Source organism: Podarcis erhardii (assembly GCF_964252035.2).
Source record: "Podarcis erhardii genome assembly, chromosome: W".
Lineage (NCBI taxonomy): Eukaryota > Metazoa > Chordata > Lepidosauria > Squamata > Lacertidae > Podarcis > Podarcis erhardii.
The window spans coordinates 23,640,327-23,656,896 of record NC_138506.1 but is presented as its reverse complement, the minus strand read 5'-3'; positions in this window follow the sequence as shown (position 1 = coordinate 23,656,896).

Genomic DNA, 16,570 nt, shown 5'->3' with positions numbered 1-16,570 from the left:
ACCGAGCGGAAGAAGAGGTATGACTGTATTTGAGGATTTGCATCTCTGATAGGAGTACTGGGTCTCATCATATGACAGCCTTGGCCTTGAAGGCATCAAGATCTGCACAAGCAATTCTTAGCTTTACCAGAACTGAAGGCGGCAATGGGATTGCCCCTGCTCCGAGAAGATATACAGTGGTACCTTGGAAGTCAAACGGAATCCATTCCAGAAGTCTGTTTGACTTCCAAAACATTCAGAAACCATCGGGAGAGACAGGGAAGCCCGAAGGGAACGCCCCACCTAGCCCAGCTCCGACCCCAAGCCAATATCACCATCGGCTGGAGCAAAAGAGCAGAGGAACCGGGCACCGGGGACCGGCTGGGGGGTAGACGAACGCGGCGTGGACCCTCCCCTGCCAGTGCAGGGGGGCACAGCAAAAACCATGCTTTATGTTATTGAGTTTATTTTCAGTCCATTTCTTATCCGTATTTTCAAACTCTATGAACCCAGGTAGGCGGCCTGAACCACTGGAGCCCATTTCCTGGAACCGCCGCCTCAGCCCCGATCTAGGGACCTGACACCAAGCCCTGGGGGTCCCACAGGAGAATGAAAACTGCCCCTTTTTCTTGTTCCCTTCTCTCTCTCTCTCTCTCTCTCTCTCTCCTCCTTCTTCTTTAGTTATACACACAACCCTCCCTTTTTTATTAATACATTATTACTCATTATTCATCCATTTCTATTCACTTCTTACTCATTTACTCATTTTCATTATTATTACCCATTTTTCTCTTTTTTTTTAAAAAAAAAGTTTTTTTAATTTCTCATTAAAGAATTCTATATCTATATCTACTTTTCCATCCCCACTTTCCCCCACTTATTCTATTTACTTATTACAATGGTGTTTTCCCCCCTTCTCTTTTCTGAACAAACAAACAAACAATTTTCAGTAGGATTTTTTGTGTTTTCTTTTTCTTTCTTTCTTCTTTTTCTTTCTATCTCTTTTCTCTCTTCCTTATCTTTTCTTTTCCATCTTGTCTTTTGTCTCACACTACAACTTGAACCACCACAGTGACTTTTGATTTTTAAATAGAATTCCATTAGCCTTTACATTTTTAACTTTTGTCTCTTATCTGCAAACTCCCAACCCCACCTCCCCACCTTAACACTGGAAGGGCCATGTCCCCGGAATTTGTGAAGACAGGATTCTCAAAAATACCTCTTGCTTGCGGCTCCTGGAGTATTGCAGGCAATGGCTGCAATGGCAGCCCCGATCTAGGAACCCGACACCAAGCTCTGGGGGTCCCACAGGAGAATGAAAACTGCCCCTTTTTCTTGTTCCCTTCTCTCTCTCTCTCTCTCTCTCTCTCTCTCTCCTCCTTCTTCTTTAGTTATACACACAACCCCCCTTTTTTATTAATACATTATTACTCATTATTCATCCATTTCTATTCACTTCTTACTCATTTACTCATTTTCATTATTATTACTCAATTTTCTCTTTTTAAAAAAAAGGTTTTTTTAATTTCTCATTAAAGAATTCTATATATATATCTACTTTTCATTCCCCACTCCCCCCCCCCCCCGCCTTTTCTCAAAAATACCTCTTGCTTGCGGCTCCTGGAGTATTGCAGGCAATGGCTGTAGTTTTTCTACAGGCTCCTGGACCTTCATAAGCAATGCTTGATCATCCTTAAGTACTGCCTCCGCCCCCGTCTTAGGGCTATTGGGCGCCTTCTTCAGTATTTCAACATCCTGGAGAGGACAGACACTTCCTGCTAGACATTTACTCCAGACATTTACAGAAGGCACAGAGGCACTGGTTGAAGAAGTTGGGAATGAGCAGACAGTGCTATTGCTGAGAAGGAGCTCCACCCCAGGGTGCTAAAGAGCTCTTTCCCTAGCCTGCAGGTGCCAGAAGGCCAAGCGCTGGTGTTGCAGTGGTGGTACTTCAGAGGCGTATGAGAAAAGGCTGCTCTGGATTCTGGGTATATAAATGGCCTTGCCTGAAGCTGTGGATTGTGCTCTGCATTAGCAGAGAGGCTCTACTTAGTTGCAAATGAAGCACATTTCAGTTATTATAGAAACCGGTGTTTCCATGCAGGCTTGTTCAGGAACTCTGTGAACTAGACAGCCGCTGTTTTAAACTGGCCCTTTGTCTGGCAGGTTAAAAGATTAAAATTGACTTGATTCACTTCATCCGCCAACTACCCTTCTAAGCAACCAGAGCAATTACAAATAAAAGGCTCTCCAACCGTGCGCTATCCCTATCTGCAAGCAAGCTCTCCCACAAAGTGGGGGGGGGACAGGGGATCCCCTCTGCTGTGCTTTGCCTCAACGCCCCAAAGACAAGCCGTCCAGCTGGAGAAAAGGGGGGAGGGTTGTACGCCACAGGAACGGCCAAGAATGCTGTTTTTTGCTCAGCAATGAGGCGTTAAAGCAGACAGACCTTCCTTTGGGTCTGCTCTCTCGGGTCGGGCTCTCCCTCTCCTCAGCGGTGGCGGCTGCAGCAAGGACGGAGCACCCCCCCCCCCAGCCAGCGGATTGGCTGGCTGGAACTGGCTGGAATGTCCCCGGCTTTAATTAATGTCCCCGGATGTAGTCGGGACCTCCGATGCTGCTTGCTGCCATGGCCTCAGCCATGTTGCAGCGCAGGAAGTCCCCAGGCGTAAATCTGGGGACATTCCGGGGACAAATTTCTGCCGGGGACAGATTGCTGAATCCGGGGACTCTCCCTGGCAACCGGGGACGCCTGGTAAGCCTCCTTCTGGCCTTACCTGAGCAGCAAGTGCAGCTTGTCCTGGATCACCGTGGATCCCTTCAGCTGCCATCAAGCTCCCAGGTGTGGATCTGTTGTCCTGACCTGATTTTTAAATAGAATTCCATTAGCCTTTACATTTTTAACTTTTGACTCTTATCTGCAAACACGCAGCCCCACCTCCCCACCTTAACACTGGGAGGGCCATGTCCCCGGAATTTGTGAAGACAGGATTCTCAAAAATACCTCTGGCTTGCGGATCCTGGAGTGTTGCTGGCAACGCCTGGAGTTTCTCTTCAAGCTCCCAGAGCTTCACAAGGAATGTTTGAGTTTCCTTAAATACTGTTTCAGCTCCTTGCCACACCCCAGCCAAAAGAGCTGCTATCACTGAGAAAAAGAAGGGAGCATCTGTGCATGTCATTCCGTTCAAGTTGCACCAAAGTGGGACTTGTTCATCTGAGCTCCACAGGCTGGTTTTTTTAATTGTTTGACTGAGGTTGTTTGTTGGTATTTCTTTAATTTGGGGCAAGGCCTTTTTATGTGCCCTTTCAATCCCCAAGAACCAGCACTGTAAATCAGTTTTAAGGGAGTCTTACAACCACAGCTGCCGCCCCACCCCCACCCCCCAACATCATCAGCAGTTACACATACAGGCTTTAAAAACTTATTTAATATCTTTTTAAAAAAGTTAACCTTGTAATTCCTAAATCATTTTAAACACTTTGAAATACTTTCTAAAATTCTGCTTTTTAACATTTATGTAAATGATGTAATAAAGGAACCCAAATGGCCAGATATTTCCCTGTTTCAGTTTTATCCCATAATGTATCCATTTTGCTACATGCCAACGATACGGTGTTGTTAGCACAAACACAAGTGGGTATGAGGCGATTACTAAAGAACTTTGGGAGACTGTGTCGTAACAAAGATTTGAGTACAAATTATTCCAAGACAAAAGCCGTAGTATTGGGGGCACAGCCCAGGAAGCAGAAATGGCTCCTAAATGGACAAGCCATTGAACAAGTCAGGCATTTCAACTACAGTGGTACCTCTGGTTGCGCATGGGATCCGTTCCGGAGCCCCGTTCGCATGATGAGCAGAACGCAACCCGGGTCTGCGTGCGTGTGGGTCGCGATTTGCCGCTTCTGCGCATGCGCGTGAGGTCATTCTCAGCGTCTGCACATGTGCGAACAGCGAAACCTGGAAGTAACCCGTTCCATTACTCCCGGGTTGCCGCGGGACGCAACCTGAAAAGACGTAACCTGAACCGAGCGGAAGAAGAGGTATGACTGTATTTGAGGATTTGCTTCTCTGATAGGAGTACTGGGTCTCATCATATGACAGCCTCAGCCTTGAAGGCATCAAGATCTGCACAAGCAATTCTTAGCTCTACCAGAACTGAAGGCGGCAATGGGATTGCCCCTGCTCTGAGAAGATATACAGTGGTACCTCGGAAGTCAAACAGAATCCATGCCAGAAGTCCGTTTGACTTCCAAAACATTTGGAAACCAAGGCGCGGCTTCCGATTGGCTGCAGGAGCTTCCTGCACTCAATCCGAAGCCGCGGAAGCCCCGTTGGACATTTGGGCTCCAAAGAACATTCACAAACCGGAACACTCACTTCCGGGTTTGTGGCGTTCGGGAGCCAAAACATTCGAGTCGCAAGGCGTTTGGGATCCAAGGCACGACTGTATTGGTAAGGCGCCCCCACAGGTAACATGGGGGGGGGGGGAGGAGAACGATAGGAGGGGATCGGGAGAGACAGGGAAGCCCGGAGGGAACGCCCCACCTAGCCCAGCTCCGACCCCAAGTCAATATCCCCAGCGGCTGGAGCAAAAGAGCAGAGGAACCGGGCACCGGGGACCGGCTGGGGGCTAGAAGAACGCGGCGTGGACCCTCCCCTGCCAGTGCAGGGGGGCACAGCAAAAACCATGCTTTATGTTATTGAGTTTATTTTCAGTCCATTTCTTATCCATATTTTCAAACCCTATGAACCCAGGTAGGCGGCCTGAACCATTGGAGCCCATTTCCTGGAACCGCCGCCTCAGCCCCGATCTAGGAACCCGACACCAAGCTCTGGGGGTCCCACAGGAGAATGAAAACTGCCCCTTTTTCTTGTTCCCTTCTCTCTCTCTCTCTCTCTCTCTCTCTCTCTCTCTCTCTCTCCTCCTTCTTCTTTAGTTATACACACAACCCCCCTTTTTTATTAATACATTATTACTCATTATTCATCCATTTCTATTCACTTCTTACTCATTTACTCATTTTCATTATTATTACTCAATTTTCTCTTTTTAAAAAAAAGGTTTTTTTAATTTCTCATTAAAGAATTCTATATATATATCTACTTTTCATTCCCCACTCCCCCCCCCGCCTTTTCTCAAAAATACCTCTTGCTTGCGGCTCCTGGAGTATTGCAGGCAATGGCTGTAGTTTTTCTACAGGCTCCTGGACCTTCATAAGCAATGCTTGATCATCCTTAAGTACTGTTTCCGCCCCGTCTTAGGGCTATTGGGCGCCTTCTTCAGTATTTCAACATCCTGGAGAGGACAGACACTTCCTGCTAGACATTTACTCCAGACATTTACAGAAGGCACAGAGGCACTGGTTGAAGAAGTTGGGAATGAGCAGACAGTGCTATTGCTGAGAAGGAGCTCCACCCCAGGGTGCTAAAGAGCTCTTTCCCTAGCCTGCAGGTGCCAGAAGGCCAAGCGCTGGTGTTGCAGTGGTGGTACTTCAGAGGCGTATGAGAAAAGGCTGCTCTGGATTCTGGGTATATAAATGGCCTTGCCTGAAGCTGTGGATTGTGCTCTGCATTAGCAGAGAGGCTCTACTTAGTTGCAAATGAAGCACATTTCAGTTATTATAGAAACCGGTGTTTCCATGCAGGCTTGTTCAGGAACTCTGTGAACTAGACAGCCGCTGTTTTAAACTGGCCCTTTGTCTGGCAGGTTAAAAGATTAAAATTGACTTGATTCACTTCATCCGCCAACTACCCTTCTAAGCAACCAGAGCAATTACAAATAAAAGGCTCTCCAACCGTGCGCTATCCCTATCTGCAAGCAAGCTCTCCCACAAAGTGGGGGGGGGGACAGGGGATCCCCTCTGCTGTGCTTTGCCTCAACGCCCCAAAGACAAGCCGTCCAGCTGGAGAAAAGGGGGGAGGGTTGTACGCCACAGGAACGGCCAAGAATGCTGTTTTTTGCTCAGCAATGAGGCGTTAAAGCAGACAGACCTTCCTCTGGGTCTGCTCTCTCGGGTCGGGCTCTCCCTCTCCTCAGCGGTGGCAGCTGCAGCAAGGTCGGAGCAACCCCCCCCCCCCCCAGCCAGCGGATTGGCTGGCTGGAACTGGCTGGAATGTCCCCGGCTTTAATTAATGTCCCCGGATGTAGTCGGGACCTCCGATGCTGCTTGCTGCCATGGCCTCAGCCATGTTGCAGCGCAGGAAGTCCCCAGGCGTAAATCTGGGGACATTCCGGGGACAAATTTCTGCCGGGGACAGATTGCTGAATCCGGGGACTCTCCCTGGCAACCGGGGACGCCTGGTAAGCCTCCTTCTGGCCTTACCTGAGCAGCAAGTGCAGCTTGTCCTGGATCACCGTGGATCCCTTCAGCTGCCATCAAGCTCCCAGGTGTGGATCTGTTGTCCTGACCTGATTTTTAAATAGAATTCCATTAGCCTTTACATTTTTAACTTTTGACTCTTATCTGCAATCTCGCAGCCCCTCCTCCCCACCTTAACACTGGGAGGGCCATGTCCCCGGAATTTGTGAAGACAGGATTCTCAAAAATACCTCTGGCTTGCGGATCCTGGAGTGTTGCTGGCAACGCCTGGAGTTTCTCTTCAAGCTCCTGGACCTTCATAGGCAATGCTTGAGTTTCCTGAAATACTGTTTCAGCTGCATGCCACACCTCAGCCAAAAGAGCTGCTATCACTCAAAAAAAGTTTTAAAAGTTTTTTTAAAAAAATTCTCATTAAAGAATTATATATATATATATATATATATATATGCAGGTTTTGGTGTCCTCGGGTGTCTTCCCGTGTAAAAGTTGGGGTGTCTAGGCGACGTTTCGACGAGGTCTCACTCGTCATCTTCAGGCTGGTGCTTTCGGCTTCTTGTTACTGGAACAGAAAGCACCAGCCTGAAGATGACGAGTGAGACCTCGTCGAAACGTCGCCTAGACACCCCAACTTTTACACGGGAAGACACCCGAGGACACCAAAACCTGCATTCCTGTACCCGTGAAAATCTACGAAAGCAAATATATATATATATATATATATAACTACTTTTCCATCCCCACTCCCCCAGTTTTTCTATTTACTTATTACAATGATTTTTTTCATAAAGTGCGAGACTGGTTACATTACGCTCAGATTAAAGAAGTCTTTAAAAATGACAAAAAGTTAGGGTTCCAGGTAGAGAAATCGAAGTTAGAAACAGAATTTTTAGAACCAAAGACTAAGGTACTATCTAGAATGTATAACTTGCTGTTAAAATGGAATACACAAGACGAAATGGTTAAATCGGCTATGATAAAGTGGGCACAGGACATTGGGCATAACATTATGTTTGAGGACTGGGAAAGGTTGTGGACCACTGGGCTGAACTTCACCGCATGTAATGCTCTGAAGGAAAATGTAATGAAAATGATATATAGATGGTACATGACCCCAGTTAAACTTGCCAAAATATACCATTCGTCTGATAATAAATGTTGGAAATGTAAAGAAAATGAAGGAACATTCTTTCACCTCTGGTGGACATGCCCTAAGGTGAAGGCCTTCTGGGAAATGTTATATAATGAGCTGAAAAAGGTATTTAAGTATACCTTCACTAAGAAACCAGAGGCCTTCCTTCTGGGTATTGTCGGCCAGAAGGTGCTAAAGAAGGACCGAACATTTTTTATGTATGCAACAACGGCAGCAAGGATACTCATCGCTAAAAACTGGAAAACTCAAGATCTACCCACACTGGAAGAGTGGCAGATGCAGCTGATGGACTATATGCAACTGGCCGAGATGACTGGCAGAATCCGAGACCTGGGAGAAGAGAGGATTGAGGAAGACTGGAAGAAATTTAAGACGTATTTACAAAAACATTGCAATTTGGTTGAATGTTAAGAAGGATGCTAGATTATAAAAAATTGGCCACCACTAAATTAGATTTGAATTTGATGATAAGTGAGATTAAAGAAAACATAAATTTTTTGGAGAATTGCTAGATTATATTTAAATGAGTGGATATAAGATCGTAAACAAGTTGATAATTTGCTTGGAAAAACCTTTTTATGATGTAAATGGGAGCGGGAGACATGAGGGAGTCCAAAGAAGCGATGAAACCACGTTATGATATAAGTAAGGTTGTTTATTATTTGTGCATTTGTATTCAAAAATTTTAATAAATATTTACATAAAAAAAATACAATGATTTTTTTCTTTTCCTTCTCTTTCTGAACAAACAAACAAAGCATTTTCAGTAGGATTTTTTTTTTTATTTAAAAATAATTTTTATTAATTTTCACAAACAAAAACACACAAAAAAAACCAAAAAAAAAACATACACAAACAACACATGACTTCCCCATACCTCCCCTTCACTGCACCCTTGTTTCCAATTTTTTAGCAATCCTTCATTCCATTTTTATATTTAACTTCCCTCAGGTTTTCTTAACTTAAACATTTACAGCTGTAATTCTCTGTTTCTTATCCCTTGACATTTTATCAGTCTGAAATTTTACAACAGTTCTTAAGACATATTTTGAATTTTTCCCAGTCCTCTTCCACTGTCTCTCTCCTCTGATCACGGATTCTGCCGGTCATCTCTGCCAGTCCCATAAATTCAGTCACCTTCGTCTGCCATTCTTCCAGAGTAGGTAATTCTTGCATCTTCCAATACTTTGCCAAAAGGATTCTTGCTGCTGTAGTTGCATACATAAAAAATGTCCTATCTTTCTTTGGTACCAATTGGCCGACCATGCCCAAGAGAAAAGCCTCTGGTTTCTTTGCAAATGTCCACTTAAGGATTTTCTTAATTTCATTATAGAGCATTTCCCAGTAGGCCTTAATCTTTGGGCAGGTCCACCAAAGGTGATAGAAGGTTCCTTCACATTCGTTACATTTCCAGCATTTATTATTGGGCAAATGGTATATCTTTGCAAGCTTGACTGGGGTCATGTACCACCTATAGATCATTTTCATTATGTTTTCTTTCAAGGCACTACATGCCGTAAATTTAAGACCTGTGGTCCATAACTGTTCCCAGTCAGCGAACATAATATCATGACCTAAGTCTTGTGCCCATTTGATCATAGCTGATTTAACCGTTTCATCCTGTGTATTCCATTTCAGCAACAAGTTATACATTTTAGACAGATTCTTAGTATTGGTCTCTAACAATTCTGTTTCCAATTTTGACCTCTCCTTCTGAAATCCTAGTTTCCTGTCCTGCTTAAAAGTCTCATTTATCTGATAATAATGTAACCAGTCTCGAACCTTGGATTTTAGTTTCTCAAAGCTCTGTAATTTAACCTTTTCACCATCATATTCTATAATTTCACAATATTTTGGCCAATTAGAGTCCATGTTAAGTTTTTTCACCGCTCTAGCTTCCATTGGTGACAACCATCTGGGTGTTTTACTTTCCAACAAATCCTTATATCGATTCCAAACATTATACAAAGCTTTCCTGACAATATGATTTTTAAAGCCCTTATAAACCTTTGCCTTGTCATACCATAAATATGCATGCCAGCCAAAATTATTATCATACCCTTCCAGGTCTAGAATGTCTGTATCCTCAAGAAGTAGCCATTGCTTCAACCAGCAGAAAGCTGCTGCTTCATAGTAAAGTCTTAAGTCCGGCAGAGCAAACCCCCCCCTATCTTTTGCATCAGTCAAAATCTTAAATTTTATTCTGGGCTTTTTGCCCTGCCAGACAAATTTGGATATATCTTTCTGCCACCTCTTGAAACAGTCCATCCTATCCAGAATTTGTAATGTCTGAAATAAAAACAACAATCTCGGCAATACATTCATCTTGATAACAGCAATTCGGCCTAACAAGGAGAGTCTCAACCTAGACCATATGTCAAGATCTTTCTTAACTTCCAACCAACATTTCTCATAATTATCTTTAAATAAATTCACATTCTTAGATGTTAAATTCACCCCCAGATATTTCACTTTTTTTGTTATTTCCAAACCAGTTTCCCTTTGGAAACTATCTTTTTCCCCCATCGTTAAGTTTTTTTCCAGCACCTTTGTCTTCTGTTTATTTAATTTAAAACCTGCCACTTGACCAAATATTTCAATTATTTCTAAAACTCTTTTTGTACTGGCTTCTGGCCTTTGCAGAGTCAAAACCAGGTCATCTGCAAATGCTCTTAACTTATAATGTTTAGCTCCGAGCTGTATTCCTTCAACCAGCTGGTCCCTTCTAATCATATTCAATAACACCTCCAGGACCGATATAAACAATAGAGGGGATAATGGGCATCCCTGTCGTGTCCCTTTTTCTATTGGGATCTCATCCATAACTACACCATTCACGATTAATTTAGCTTTTTGCTCAGAGTATATTGCACCTATACCGTTTTCAAAGTTTTGGCCTACCCCCATCCCTTGGAGATTCCTCTTCATAAAGCTCCAAGAAATATTGTCAAAGGCTTTCTCCGCATCCACAAAAATCAAAACTGCTTTTCTATTTATGTCAGTCTCCAATAGTTCCAAAATGTCTATAATGTTCCTCACATTGTCTGACATATGTCTCCCTGGGAGAAAGCCTGTTTGGTCCTTATGAATCTCCTCTAGCAACACTTTTTTAAATCTTTTTGCTAAAATGTCTGCAAAAATTTTATAATCCACATTTAAGAGTGATATAGGGCGGTAGTTCTTAACTTGATGTTTCTCAGTTTCTGTCTTCGGTATAAGTGAGATGAATGCTTCTTTCCACGATTCGCGAGCCTTTTTCCCCTCCAAGATTTGGTTGCAAACTTCTTTCAATGGTTGTATTAGCCATTCCTTCATTGCTTTATAGTATCTCGCAGTCAGCCCGTCTGGTCCTGGTGATTTTCCCAATTGCATATCCTGGATGGCACCCTCTATTTCCTGGTTCGTGATTTTCTCATTTAAAATCCTTTTGTTTTTTTCCGAAATCTTTGACAGTCCATATTTTTTAATAAATTCTTCTATCTCTTGTTCATTTTTTGGCCCTTGTGCATACAGTTTCTTAAAAAAACTTTGAAAGCAATTACTAATTTCATTTGGTTTATTAATAGATTTTCCATCTACCTTGAGAGATGTCACAGTGTTCAACTTTTGTCTCTTTTTCAATTGCCATGACAGCAGTTTCCCACATTTGTCTGCTGATTCAAAAGTCTTTTGCCTCATTTGTTTTATTTTCCATTCTATTTCTTGGTTCATCAGTTCCATATATTGGGTCTGATAATACTTTATTTCTCTTAAAATCTCCTGAGATTTAGGTTTTGATCTCAGTTTCTTCTCTCCTTCTTTCATTTGTTTCCAAATTTTTTCCTTCTTCTCATTCTGTTGTTTCCTCTTTATAGAATTCTGCTGGATTAGAAAACCACGCATCACGGCCTTGCTTGCATCCCATATTATTCTTCTTTCCACATCTGTTCTTAGGTTTATCTCGAAGTAGTCTTTCAGTGTCTTTTGGGCCTTTTTATAAATTGCTTCATCTCTAAATAGGGTGTCATTCATTCTCCATCTGAAGGTTCCAGCTGTTGTCAATTTCATTTCCATCTTTACTGCATTGTGGTCAGAGCAAGTTTTTGGGCAGATTTCTGTTTTTTTAACCATTGGTGCCAGATTGCTAGAAATCCATATTTGGTCAATCCTGGTCCATGTCATTTTTGCTTCAGAGAAAAAAGTCCCCTCTCTTTCCAGAGGGTTCCTTGTTCTCCAAATGTCAATCAAGTCCATAGTGTCAGTCAGTTCGAAAAAAGTCTTTGGTAGTCTCCCATCCTTGGAAATTACTTGTCTTTGCGCTTTATCCATGTTTATGGAGACAACTCCGTTCATGTCACCCATCATTATGATTTTAAAGTCCATAAAGTCCATTAAGGTCTCATGCAGCTTCTTGAAGAACTCAGCCTTCCCCTCATTAGGTGCATAAATTCCTACAATCAAAATTTTTTCTCCTTGGGCTTGAATTTCCACTGCCAGAAATCTTCCTTGTTCATCCTTAAAAATCATTTTTGGTTCCAATTTTTCCTTAACATAAATCACCACCCCTCTTTTCTTAACTTTATCTGAAGAAATAAATTCCAGTCCTAATCTCTTATTTGTCAGAAGTTTTCTATGTATCCTGGCAATATGAGTTTCTTGCAAACATATTATGTCTAAATATTCTTTCTTTAATATATGAAACACTTGAGCCCTTTTTCGGGGATGGTTAAGACCATTGCAGTTCCAACTCAGAAGTTGCAGAGACATTTTTGTTACTGGGTATCTTTTCCACCGACTGCTCCAAGTTCTTGTTCCTGATCGGTCGGTGCTGGATTCAATCCAAATGATAAGTTTGCAATATCCGGTATTTCCCTCTCACTCACAGTTCCTTTCTGAAAGTCCTCAAAGTTTCTCTCCAAAAAGTGTTCTTTATCTTGAATTGTTTTTATTTTGATTTTCTTCCCTTTAAAATTAAAGGACAACCCTTGTGGGAACTCCCACCTGAATGGAGTGTTGTTTTGTTTCAATATATCCACTAAATCTTTGAATTGGGTCCTCACCTCCAAAAAATATTTAGGAATATCTTTAAAAATCTGTATTTGGGAGTTTTTAATAATCAAAGCCTTCTGGAAATGTAGGTTCAATATTTTGTCTCTTTCTTCTTTGGATCTCAATGTGATTAAACAATCCCTCGGTTTCTTGCCTTGCTTCCTGCCAATCCGGAAAGCTGTAGTTATTACAAATTCATCTTCTTCTCCTTCTAGCTCATCAGTCCAAAATTCTTGAAACTTGTCTGTGAGAAATTCCCCAAGATTGTCCTCTTCCTCCTCTGGTACCAATCTCAGTTTCAGATTCTTACCTTTCCTCTCCAATTCCATAAGGGCCAAAGTTGCATCATGTTCGTGTACCTTCTTTGCAATAGGCGCAAATTTTCCCTTAGTTTCCTCGGTAGTGCTCTTGGCGATCTCAGCTAATTTCCTTGTTTCCGTACTTTCTTGAATTAAACGATTTATAGAATCTGTATTAGATGATATTGTCGTTGTGTTCAAGTCCAGTCTTGTTGTCAATTCTGTCAGTTTCTTAGAGTTCTCTGTAGATTGCTTAGTAAGTGCTTCTAAAGATTGATTTATTCTGAGCAGTGCCTGTGTCATAGAATCCATTGATGCTGTTGTTACTTTTTCCTGTGCAGCTGCTGCTCCTGATATGGAGCTTCTTTTTTGAGCCTGCTTTTGAGCCTGTTTTGTTTTGCTTCTTGTTGATATTTCATCCAGTGGAGTGCTCATAACTCAAGGTCGTTCACACAGGAAGATTGCAAGTGGAAAATCCCACTTTCTTTACCTCAATGCAACTGTCTCTCTTTTAGTCCTCTAGAGGGAGAAATTGTATCCAGGCAGGAGTAACAAAGAAGCAGGGAAGCAAATAGCGATACAAAGTCCCAAAAACAAAAGTCCAACCCAAAGCCCTACTTTGTTGCAATTTGAAATATTGCAGATTCTGTCCACTAAAGTCCCGTTATTATATTTCAAATAAAGTCTTACTTTGTATCCACAGTCCCTCTTTTTTTTTTGACAGTTCACTTCCAGGCGCTCACCGCTCAGGCAGCCTGGCCAGAGGTATCGGCAGCGGAGAGTTTCCCGTTCACAACTTTCTTCTTCTAGCGGGTTAAATTAAGTCAATTTTCTTCCCCCCTTCTCCCGCTCAGTGGGGGGAGGTCCCTTTCAATGTCAGGTTTAACAGGATTTAAGAAGCGTTGCTTTAAATACAGCTTGCTCTTTTCATTGCTCAGTCAATCGTGCAGTTCCGGGAGGCTGACTTCCTTAATTTTTGCCTTTCCCGTTTTCAGCCAAACCTTCTTAATTTTAAAGTCCCGTTCACTTTATTTTGCAGTTCTTACTCACGGGTATTGTTGCCAATCGGTAGTTTCAGGAAGGAATCGACGCTCTCCGTCAATGGCGACGCGGCTTCACTCCGTGAGCTGGGTTGCGATCCTCAGCACCGCGCTCACACCCGATGCCGCTCCGGAGCCTTTAAAAAGGCTCTTTCGCGATACCGGGGGGCGCAAAGGTGCCCACCGAATCTCCTTGTTCACAGGCTTCAGCGCCTGTGATTTTAGGGGTCCCCCGCTCGCCGTAGCGGGTCAGACCCGAACTCACGGAGCAGTCCTGCTTCGGAGCTCGAAGCAAGGACCGCCATTAAACGCTGGCGCCGACCGGAAGTCCATTTTCAGTAGGATTTTTTGTGTTTTCTTTTTCTTTCTTTCTTCTTTTTCTCTCTATCTCTTTTCTCTGTTCCTTATCTTTTCTTTTCCATCTTGTCTTTTGTCTCACACTACAACTTGAACCACCACAGCGACTTTTGATTTTTAAATAGAATTCCATTAGCCTTTACATTTTTAACTTTGTCTCTTATCTGCAAACTCCCGACCCCACCTCCCAACCTTAACACTGGGAGGGCCATGTCCCCGGAATTTGTGAAGACAGGATTCTCAAAAATACCTCTTCCTTGTGGATCCTGGAGTATTTCTGGCAACAGTTGGAGTTTTTCTTCAAGCTACTGGACCTTCAAACGCAATGCTTGATCATCCTTAAGTACTGTCTCCGCCCCCGTCTTAGGGCTATTGGGCGCCTTCTTCAGTATTTCAACATCCTGGAGAGGACAGACACTTCCTGCTAGACATTTACTCCAGACATTTACAGAAGGCACAGAGGCACTGGTTGAAGAAGTTGGGAATGAAGCTGTGGATTGTGCTCTGCATTAGCAGAGAGGCTCTACTTAGTTGCAAATGAAGCACATTTCAGTTATTATAGAAACCGGTGTTCCCATGCAGGCTTGTTCAGGAACTCTGTGAACTAGACAGCCACTGTTTTAAACTGGCCCTTTGTCTGGCAGGTTAAACGATTAAAGTTGACTTGATTCACTTCATCCGCCAACTACCTTCTAAGCAACCAGAGCAATTACAAATAAAAGGCTCTCCAACCGTGCACTATCCCTATCTGCAAGCAAGCTCTCCCACAAAGTGGGGGGGACAGGGGATCCCCGCTGCTGTGCTTTGCCTCACAGCCCCAAAGACAAGCCGTCCAGCTGGAGAAAAGGGGGGAGGACATTCTGGGGACAAATTTCTGCCAGGGACAGATTGCTGAATCCGGGGACTCTCCCTGGCAACCGGGGACGCCTGGTAAGCCTCCTTCTGGCCTTACCTGAGCAGCAAGTGCAGCTTGCCCTGGATCACCGTGGATCCCTTCAGCTGCCATCAAGTTCCCAGGTGTGGATCTCATGTCCTGACCTGATTTTTAAATAGAATTCCATTAGCCTTTACATTTTTAACTTTTGACTCTTATCTGCAATCTCGCAGCCCCACCTTCACACTGGGAGGGCCATGTCCCCCGGAATTTGTGAAGACAGGATTCTCAAAAATACCTCTGGCTTGCGGCTCCTGGAGTGTTGCTGGCAACGCCTGGAGTTTCTCTTCAAGCTCCTGGAGATTCACACGGAATGTTTGAGTTTCCTTAAATACTGTTTCAGCTGCATGCCACACCTCAGCCAAAAGAGCTGCTATCACTCAAAAAAAGTTTAAAAAGTTTTTTTTTTCAATTTCTCATTAAAGAATTCTATATATATATATAACTACTATTCCATCCCCACTCCCCCCTTTTTCTATTTACTTATTACAATGGTTTTTTTCTTTTCCTTCTCTTTTCTGAACAAACAAACAAACCATTTTCAGTAGGATTTTTTGTGTTTTCTATTTCTTTCTTTCTTCTTTTTCTCTCTATCTCTTTTCTCTCTTCCTTATCTTTTCTTTTCCATCTTGTCTTTTGTCTGACACTATAACTTGAACCACCACAGCGACTTTTGATTTTTAAATAGAATTCCATTAGCCTTTATATTTTTAACTTTTGACTTTTACATTTTTAACTTCTAACTTTTGACAAGCTCCCAGGTGTGGATCTGTTGTCCTGACCTGAATACAAAAGAAGTGATTTTACATCTCCATTCCAAGACGAAACGAAAGCCCAGAGCCTGGCTTCATGCTCCCCCTCATCTGGAATATGGTCACTTCCAGCCCCCTCCCAGCCCAAGGATCTCCTTGTAGAGGACTGCTTGTATGACAGAGAGGTTTTCTGTGGAGTGCTGCCTCCCTCTGCTGGTGCAAGCTGTTTCTCCAGCAGAAAAATGCTTCCTAGTAGATTGGAAGTGGCCACCCCTCTTTCCCGAACCCATTCCATATGCATCCCGACCCCAACTATCAGGATTTGCCATCTGGCCTGACTCTACAGTGCTGCTGATACACAAGATAGGCAATAGCCTGCCACTCACTAACCTAACTGCAGCAGCCTTGCAGGAAAAGAATATAAGAGCAGCCAGATATTTTGTAGTCCAGCCTATTCACATAAGCAGACCAGTCCCCTGCAGCGCACACCCTCCTACTCAAAACCAAGTCAGCTCACCGCCATAAACTGGGCCTCTTTCTCCTGCTTCACTTCTGAGATATTTCAGGGCAGGCTGGATTAAAGACGGCTCACATTCCTGGCAAGGCTGTTTTCGTCCACGGAGTTTGTTCTATGAGACACATGAGCCAAATAGCCGAGGAGACAATTTTTGAGCTGCCTGTCATTCATACACTTTATACGGAAAGAATTT